Below are 9,668 nucleotides of genomic sequence, written 5' to 3'. Positions count from 1 at the left end.
ATGTCTTGCCTAGCCTTCTTCTTCACAGGAGAGGATGAGGCGGGCAAGTCCTTCTTCTTCTTCCTCCTCGCCACTACCAGTTGTTTCTCCATCATCAATGTCGTCAGGTGCTTCTCCTTCCTAGTGATGACAATGGCCTTCTTCTTCAACCCTAGTGGGATAGCCAGGACGTCCTTCTTCTTGAAGGACAGCATCTTCTTGAACCCCGGTAGGGGCTCACCTCCTCCTTCACCGCTGTTGAGGACAAGGAACGACAAACGAACCTCCCCGTCTTCTGGTCCCTCAGGCTGTGCTGCCTCTCTGGCCTCATCATCTTCGACGGCAGCGGCTACGGGTATGGCTACGGTGGTGGGCCAGGGAGGCGAGAGGAGTGGAGGTGGCTGCATTCGTGGCGAGGAAGGGGAGAGAGGAGTGGAGAGACGAGAGGCCAAAGTGAATACCAGTGAAGGAGTGGCAGTTCCAATGCTTTGAACTGCCACTCCTCTCTCTGTTGGAGTGGTGAAGGGACACCCTTCAGATGTGGACGGCTGTGGCCGATTCCTCAATTGCCTTACTATAGATGATTGTTAATAACACGGGTCTGAAATAGGACCCTGACAGGACGGCCCCACCGCCAGCCTATTTTAATGTATTGGAAACCTTTTAAAAAATAAACACCTCTTCCCATTTGAACTTACGAACATAGCGCAATGGTTAACTCATGGGGTTGTGGGCCTAAAGGTCTCGGGATCGATCCCTGCAGGGGTACAAATTTTTGGCCTTTTATTTTACTACTACAGACGCATTTTTACAACACGCATCTCTAACAGGAAATCTTTTGTGGATGAATGCTTAGTTTGGTTGAAAAGATGATTTCCAATCAAAAAGTTGTCAAATACAAAGTTTCGTAACTTTTAGAGATCTACAACTTTTATTCTGGTAGTTTCTCCATCCGAGGTCATTTAAAAAATTTAAATTTCAAATTTTTGGAAATTTAAACTTAGTTTTCCATGACAAGGTAATTTCAAATGAAAAAGTTATCAACTACAAAGTTTCATGGCTTTTCGAGATCTACAACTTTTATTTTGGTTCTTTCTCCATCAGAGGTCGTTTGAAAAATTCAAATTTTAGTAGTTAATTTTTAAAATTTGGCATCTATTTGTAGTGGCGGCTCAATAGAGTAGTGTGGAACATCACAAACACCATCACAAATAGAAATATAACATGAATTACAACTAAAACATCTTAGTTTTCTTCACTGTTTGCTCAGGATCAAACATCAACCATCACCCAAAGCAAAAGTTTCGATCATGTCATCTAGATATGTATACATATCAACACTCATGCCCACTGGCAATCAAGGAAGAACCTACAACACTCATTGAGGATCCTACAATCCTTGCTGAAAGAATAGGGCCCACTGCTCCCATGCTACCCATCTGGTGATATCACCGTAGCCTCTGCCTCGACACTGATGCCCGTCCTGGCGAGGCACCGGATGGGCCAGAGGAGGTAGATCAGGCCTCGCTGCACGGTGTGGCACCACCAAGTCATCCTGTAACACCACCCTTGCCTATTGGCAGTGCCATGCATAGTTCTTGTTCTTCCACACCGCATTCTTCGCCACCGGGTCCGCTTCATCACATTTGACCTTCCGCAACAACCGTTGGGCAGTGGCGTCGTTGGTGACACCACTGTTGGACCTGTGGAGCACAAGAGAGAGAACATACATAGCCAGTTCATGCCCTAACTCAGCAGCACGCTCCAGCATATCGAGCCATGGCGTGACGGTGTTGCGATCTTCCATGAAGATAATAAACATCCCAGCTTTGAAGCAGGCCTTTGGGTGGCCAATGCTGGCGAGCCTGGTGATGAGGTTCACACGATACTCGTGTGAGTAGAAGGGGTCCCAGCCCACAGGCTACAACACCGGCTCTAGTGGTATGCTCTGTCCCACGTAGGCGTCGCCACACGCCCTTCGCATCTGTGAACACGATGGCCAGAGGCTGGCAAGGTCCTCCATAGGATCCGCTGTGGCCTTGGCGACGTGGCTTGCAACCTCAGCAACCAATTCTAGTAGAAGCTTCTCCATGGCGGTAGCGTTGGTGGTGGTCGGTGGGAGCGACGTGAAGGTAGAGAGCTGAGCGCGTTGGAGAGAAGTGGATCACTAGGGAGTTCTCGAGTTTCTTGAATGAAGGTGGGCAACAATGCAAGGTGGAGAGGTGGGATTTTATGAGCGTGTCTCTTGAAGTTTCCATGTGGTCGTGGGAATGGTGAATGTTGTAGCGGTGTGAACCATGTAAACCACGTAAATGCATCTGTAGTTCCCTAGGCTGTCCCCAATTTCGTTCTTGGATTTACTACAGACACATTTTCCAAACATGTGTCTATAGCATAATTGTTGGCTCATTAATTCCTATTGCAATCTGATTTAATTAGATCAATTAAGGAATAAAACATTCTAGCCTCCACATTCACAAGTGACAGCAAATTTGGACAAATTTCTGTTGCATTGTCACTATGTTCACTCATCATTTCAGTTGCATTCAACATCTACACATAACAAATTTGGACACCAAATTCCATCCATCCATTCATTCATTAATCTAGTTGCATTGAACATCAAGTTTCATTCATTCAATCAATGCATTGGGGATTACTTCATTACATCATACATCAGAACACATCCTAGGACAACATAGACAACACACACAATAAACATGTTCATCTTCCACTTCAAATTCTCTAGCTTCTGCTCCAAGTTTTACTTCTTGGTGTCACCATTTGGACTGTCCACTGAACCTCTTCATCCAGCAGCTCTGCCCAATTTAAAGGGCAAACAATTATGATGCCACTATCCTTCAACTACTAGAAGTACTCCTTTTTGAATCGATAGTAACCACATAGCTTAGGAAACTATAAATAGCCACAAATTAGAACCCTAACTATGCAAATTAGGGGGATAACACTACAAAGAACTCACCCCATTCCTAGCACACTTGAAGTAGAGTCAGACATGGTTGTCACCATCCTTCTTGGTCCGCCCCTCCACCACCCGAGCAAAATCGCAATCCGGGCAAGGGATCAATGGGAACCCGCTGAGCTCACCAACTAGATCTGGAATGACGCCGTGCTCGGAGCCAATGCAGGCACTACGGGCACCTTGAAGCCTACTCCTCGCCTGTCAACCTCTAGACAACTCTGTGAAATGAGACATCGTGTCTCAAGCTAGGAGAAGGAACATAGAGCTTGGTGACGGCGGCGGCTGAGGAAGACTATGAGAAGAAGTGAGGTAGACAGAGTGAGGCAGAGATAGAGGGAGATGGAGGCGGATATATATTTAATTTGGTCCAACCTTGCCACAAATGCATGTTAATAACACATGTCTGTAGTACTTTGCATGCGTACTTAGCCATTGGCATGTGCTAACGGGCAGAGGGAGTGGCCTCTGTACTTGGCGCGTATGGAACACAGCGGGCAGTGGCTGTTGTCGTAGGCCTCTCATGCGGGTGGTGCCAGCTATTGTCGCGCGTGGCACAGGCTTGCTGCTTTGAGGCACGTAGACGATGGCCAGAGTTGCGCGGTGCTCCCATGGGCGTAGGCGCGATGCGTAGGCGGGCGGTAGCTGGAGGGGCGCGGTGCGTAGGTAGGCAGTAGCTAGAGGGGCGCGCTACTGCAGCGGGCGGCAGTGGGCTGCCATAGGGCTGCGCCGCCTTCTCGAACTGTAGGTAAGCTCAAGCCACCGACGCTCCTCTTTCCCTCTTCTCTACCAGAGCACCACCACATCGCTTGATGATGAAATTCATCGCCGTTGTTCCATCTTCTCCCAATTTCTCTCACTCCTAGGTCTACCTAGTTCTTGTGGTCCTCCTCGAACCACTATAGCCACCTCTTGCCACCGCTATCGCCTTCATCGTCGGTTGCTGCTGCGGTCATGCCACCATGGCCACATTGGTAGCTCATCATGGCCAGCTCGTTCCGACGCACCTCTAGTGATCCCATTTATTATTTTAGCTCTCCTGCAGCTTCGTGATGCTCATCGGCTCCATTCTTTTACCTCTAACGCACAGGTCATGCCAGAACAATGATCTTGCCACTAGTTCATGTTGCTGCACGTGCCATCACCGCCGGCCATCTAGCTCTGCCTCATCCCCAGTTCAACCAAGTAGCGCATCGACATCGCGGTGAGCTGCTAATGCTGCCTGAGCCCTTCGACTAACCTCTACCATGTTGTATCGGCCGTAGCACCAACACGCAGCCAATCTGTGTCCGCCGCACTGCCATGGTTGTAGTTGAGCTCGAGTCTGACTCTAACTCATTCCTCTCTGCAGTGTACTCAATTAGGCGTGCTTCGATCGTGCTTCACCATCTCGAGCTGCAAGGGATCACTGGCATGCTCAGCTCTCCTCCCTGGTCCTTAGCATGCTTTGCTCTTTGGCCTCCTATTCTCTGGCGTATGCTTCTCTGTGAATAGTGGTGAGCTCAGAAATAACTTTTATGAGCTTGTGTGAAACTGTGATGAATTTGTTTGTGTGAAACTTGCAATGTGAACTAAGTTTACCGAAATAATATGATTTTTATAACTAAAGCATTGATAAATTTGCTTATATTCTTCCATTTTCAATCTTCTTTTGTAAACTATGGAGGATCAAGGCCACTGGATGTATATTTAGAACCATTTTTGTAATGAGTACTTGGAAGGACTAAAATATTTCCTAGCTATTGCAGAGGTGGACATGAGGAATGGACATAAGTCATCTAAGTTGTGCCCATGTGTTGACTATAAGAATGAGAAGCAATACTCGAATTAGTTGTCAGTCCATGCCCACCTAATTCTTCAAGGATTCATGGATGACTACAGATGTTGGAACAAACATGGAGAAGAAGGTGTCAATGAGCGAGATGGTGAGGAAGGACTTTGTGAAGCATGTGCTAGTGGTAATGAGGAAGCACCCTTTGGTAATGAGGAAGAACCCTTTGGAAATGAGGAACTATGTGATGATGATGTAGTAGAGATTGCTACTAGCCCTGTCTCTATGGTTGAGAATCTAGAGGAGATGGTGTGTGATGCCTTTGGCTTTGATGAGTACACTAGTTTGGAGTTCAAGAAGCTAAAGCAGCTGTTGGAAGATATGAAGACACCACTCTATCCAATTGCAATGAGAGGTATACAAAGTTGTCCACTTTACTAAAGCATCTTCAACTGAAGGCAGCACATCACTAGACTAACAAGGGCTTTAGAGAATTGCTAGAAGTGCTCAGAGATATATTTCCCAAGGGGAATCAAATACCCAGGACTACATATAATGCCAAGAAGATTATTTGTCTGATGGGATTGAAGTTCAAGAAAATTCATGCTTGCAAGAATGACTACATCCTGTTCCATGGTGACAATGCAGCCCTCACTGAATGCCCCAAGTGTGGGACCTCTTGTTACAAGCGAAGAACTGTTGAGGGTGATGATGATGAGGAGACATGCCGTAGAGCTCATAGGAAGGTTGCTTGGTACTTCCCTATAATTCCTCACCTAAAACATTTGCTTGCAACCTCCAAGGATGCATGACTTTTGAGCTAGCACTCAGATGGGTGGACGGTTGATGATTACATATGGCACCTAGCAGATGGTTGATGATTACATCTTCGGTTTGCACTCAGCATGAATGGCATGAACCCATTTGGTAACATGAGTTGCTCACACAGTGTCTGGCCCATGCTGTTAACTATCTACAACCTTCCCCCATGGCTATGTAACAAGAGGAGGTACATGATGATGTCAGTTCTAATATCTAGTCCATGTCAACCAGGTGTTAAGATCGACATGTATCTAAGGCTACTTATTGATGATTTCAAGGAACTATGGAAAGAAGAGGGTATCAGGGTGTACGATGGGTTTAGGAAAGAACATTTCAACCTACGTGTCATTCTCTTCACCACTATCACTGATATTCTAGGACATCATAGCGTGTCTGGGTAGAGCAAAGGAGAAAAAGACTGCTTTCATTGCTTAGATGACACGAAGACTATTTGGCTGAATAACTCAAAGAAGAGGGTCTATGCAAGGCACTAACGTTTCCTTCCTAAGTCTCATCCATACTGGGAGATGAAACGTCACTTTGATGGCACTAGGGAGATAGGATCTACACCAAGGCATTTTAGTGGGCAATAGGTATATGACTAGGTGGTAGAGGATACCACTCCTAAAGTTGAACCGGAGAGCACCATCCTTGGAAAACGAAAGCACAGTGCAAAAGCAAAGAGTGCTGGTAAGAAGAGGTGGAAGAAAATGTCAATCCTGTGGGAACTGCCTTACTGGAAGGACATAGCGGTCCGCCACAACATCGATCTCATGCACATGAAAAAGAATGTCTGTGGGAGTTTGCTTGGGACACTCACGAATGACAAATGGAAAACCAAGGACAATGCAAAAGCAAGAGCTGACCTAAAGGAATTGGACATAAGGCCTAAGCTCCGTCCTAATGGTTCCAGTGCCCAGCTACCTCTATCTACCATAAACCTGACTAGAGAAGAGAAGTAGGAATTGTGCAACTTCTTTTGTAGTGTTAAACTTCCCTCTGGATACGTAGCCAACATCCAAAAGCTTGTGCCTGCAAGAGAAAACAAGATGCTTCCCATGAAGGCTCATGATTGCGATGTCATTCTCACAACGATGCTTGCAATCGGTATCTGGAACATATTGCTCGAAAAAAACCTAAATAACAATCAAGAGCCTCTGCTCCTTCTTTAATGCAATCTCTCAGAAGGTCAATAATGAACAATCACTGGAAGATCTTGAAAAGAACATGATTGAGGTGATGTGTCTCCTTGAGGCTTACTTTCCGCCTACTTTCTTTGACATATCCGTCCATCTCATTGTACATTTGGTTAAGGAGATCAGGTATCTTGGACCGATGTTCCTCCACCACATGTATCTGTATGAGAGATTTATGAGCACTCTGAATAGGTATGCTAAGAGTTGGGTCCATCCTAAGGGAAGCATGGCATAGTTCTATTCTACTGAGGAGGTGGTCGAATGGTGCCTCGGTTACATGGACCCCACCAATCCAATTGGCATCTCCAATTCTCGCCATGAGGGAAGGCTAGTGGGTAGAGGGTATGTTGGGGAGAAGCACATTACTCTAGAGAGAGATGCCTATGAATGAGCCCTATTGACATTTCTTACCGTCGCTACTAAGAATAGAGTTTTAAATCTAGTCCCTAGCAACAGCACCAGAAATGCTTGTTGGTATTTATTAACGTGTCACTTATTTTTAAATAGCCACCTATTATAAACCTATATCTCCTAATTTTACTAGGTTGTCATACCTAGTGATGATATGAGAGATACTTGTTGGTTCTACATAGCATTACTACTAGAATAATACTAAGCAGTTCTTTATTAATTATGTGACTAGTAAGAATAAATAAATATATGAATGAAAAGGATCTGCAAGCACATAGATAATATACCATTGCAGCATTTTACCTGAGAGTATTTCATGTATCATTATTTATATTTTAACCACAAGGAAGGTCTAGCATGGACATGTATTGATAACTTATACTATTAAAGGAGAAGTAAACCATAACCAATATTCTACTCATAGCAGAGGTAAGTCATAGGATAAGATATGTATATATAGTCTCACGGGTACTATTGGTCAACCCATGGTAGAAAGTGTCATGAGTAGCCAATTCTCCATCCCATGATGACATTTCGCAATGTAATCTTGAAAGCGTTCCCATGTCTCAGAGATAGATTCACCATGTTATTGCTGAAAGCTTGAGATTCTCCCATGTAGAGCATTGGTCTTGCCTGTGGGAAAGAACTTTGCTAGGAAGGCAGTGGAGCAGATATCCCATGTAGTATTTCTATCTTTGTTGGCGTAGAACCATTGCTTTGCCTTCCCCAAGAGTGAGAATGAGAAGAGGCAAAGTAGTATGCCATCTTGGGTCACTCCTTTGATGGTGAAATTGCTACAAATCTCCAGGAAGTGTTGGAGATGTGCACTCGCATCTTCATGTGCCTTCCCACAGAACTAGTTTGCTTGCACCATGTTGACGAGAGCTAGCTTGAGCTCAAATCCATTGTCTCCAACATTGATGGTTGGTCCAGTATGGATGTTGGCTGTAGTTGGAGCAGAGAATTCATTAAGAGTCCTATTAGCCATAGCTTCAAATTCTGGTGTTAAGCTTCACCTTATATGGTTGTTTTCTGACATTAAAGCTGGAACTTTCTTGAGTTTAGCTCTAGTCCTTCTGATTAATGCATCTGGATCTTCAACGTAGTTTGTCGAAAGGTCCAAACCGGTCATACATTATCCTGCATAATATACACAACTAGACAAAACAAGGGTAAACCTATTTGAGCAGAGGTCAATGGTTATCTTCGATCACATCAATAAGTATAAATTTATCAATACTTCCTTTGCCTAGCTACCTTCTCGACAACCGCACCAAAAATGCTTGTTGATATTTCTTAGCATCGCTACTAAGAATAGAGTTTTAAATCTAGTCCCTAGTAATAACGCCAGAAATGCTTGTTGGTATTTATTAACGTGTCACTTGTTTTTAAATAGACACTTATTATAAACCTATATCTCCTAATTTTACTAGGATGTCATCCCTATTGATGATATTAGAGATACTTGTTGGTTCTACATAGCATTACTACTATAATAATACTAAGCAGTTTTTTATTAATTATGTGACTAGTAAAAATAAATAAATATATGAATGAAAAGGATCTGCAAGCGCACAGATAATATACCATTACAACATTTTACCCGAGAGTATTCCAGGTAATGTTATTTATATGTTTACCACAAGGAAGGTCTAGCATGGACATGTATTGATAACTTATACTATTAAAGGAGAAGTAATCTGTAACCAATATTCTACTCATAACAAGGGTAAGTCATAGGATAAGATATGTATATATAGTCTCACAGGTACTGTTGGTCAACCCATGGTAGAAAGTGTGCATGAGTAGCCAATTCTCCATCCCATGATGAGGACATTCCGCAATGTAATCTTGAAAGCGTTCCCATGTCTCAGAGATAGATTCATCATGTTATTGCTGAAAGCTTGAGATTCTCCCATATAGAGCATTGGTCTTGCCTGTGGGAAAGAACTTTGCTAGGAAGGTAGTGGAGCAGTTATCCCATGTAGTATTTCTATCTTTGTTGGCATAGAACCATTGCTTTGCCTTCCCCAAGAGTGAGAATGAGAAGAGGCGAAGTAGTATGCCATCTTGGGTCACTCCTTTGATGGTGAAATTGCTACAAATCTCCAGGAAGTGTTATAGATGTGCACTCGCATCTTCATGTGCCTTACCTCAAAACTAGTTTGCTTGCACCATGTTGATGAGAGCTAGCTTGAGCTTGAATCCATTGTCTCCAACATTGATGGTTGGTATAGTATGGATGTTGGCTGTAGTTGGAGTAGAGAATTCATTGAGAGTGTTGTTAGCCATAGCTTCAAATTCTGGTGTTAAGCTTCACTTTATATGGTTGTTTTTCGACTTTAAAGCTGGAACTTTCTTGAGTTTAGCTCTAGTCCTTCTGATTAATGCATTTGGATCTTCAATGTAGTTTGTTGAAAGGTCTAAACCGGTCATACATTATCCTACATAATATACACAACTAGACAAAACAAGGGTAAGCCTATTTGAGCAGAGGTCCATGGTTATC

The 9,668-nt window shown here is 43.9% G+C and overlaps 2 non-coding genes across 2 annotated transcripts; both read left to right on the top strand.

Annotated features, from left to right (window-relative positions):
- The first annotated feature begins 7,677 nt into the window (after positions 1-7,677).
- On the top strand, positions 7,678-7,783 carry LOC136530062 (small nucleolar RNA R71). Its single transcript, XR_010777569.1, has one exon. It is a non-coding gene; the product is annotated as a small nucleolar RNA R71 (small nucleolar RNA).
- A 1,195-nt stretch (positions 7,784-8,978) lies between these two features.
- On the top strand, positions 8,979-9,087 carry LOC136530251 (small nucleolar RNA R71). The gene has a single exon (XR_010777734.1). It is a non-coding gene; the product is annotated as a small nucleolar RNA R71 (small nucleolar RNA).
- Positions 9,088-9,668: the final 581 nt, after the last annotated feature.

The sequence above is a fragment of the Miscanthus floridulus genome, chromosome 19 (genome assembly GCF_019320115.1).
Source record: "Miscanthus floridulus cultivar M001 chromosome 19, ASM1932011v1, whole genome shotgun sequence".
NCBI lineage: Eukaryota > Viridiplantae > Streptophyta > Magnoliopsida > Poales > Poaceae > Miscanthus > Miscanthus floridulus.
The sequence above is the reverse complement of the archived record's forward strand: the minus strand, read 5'-3'. Positions and strand labels throughout refer to the sequence as shown.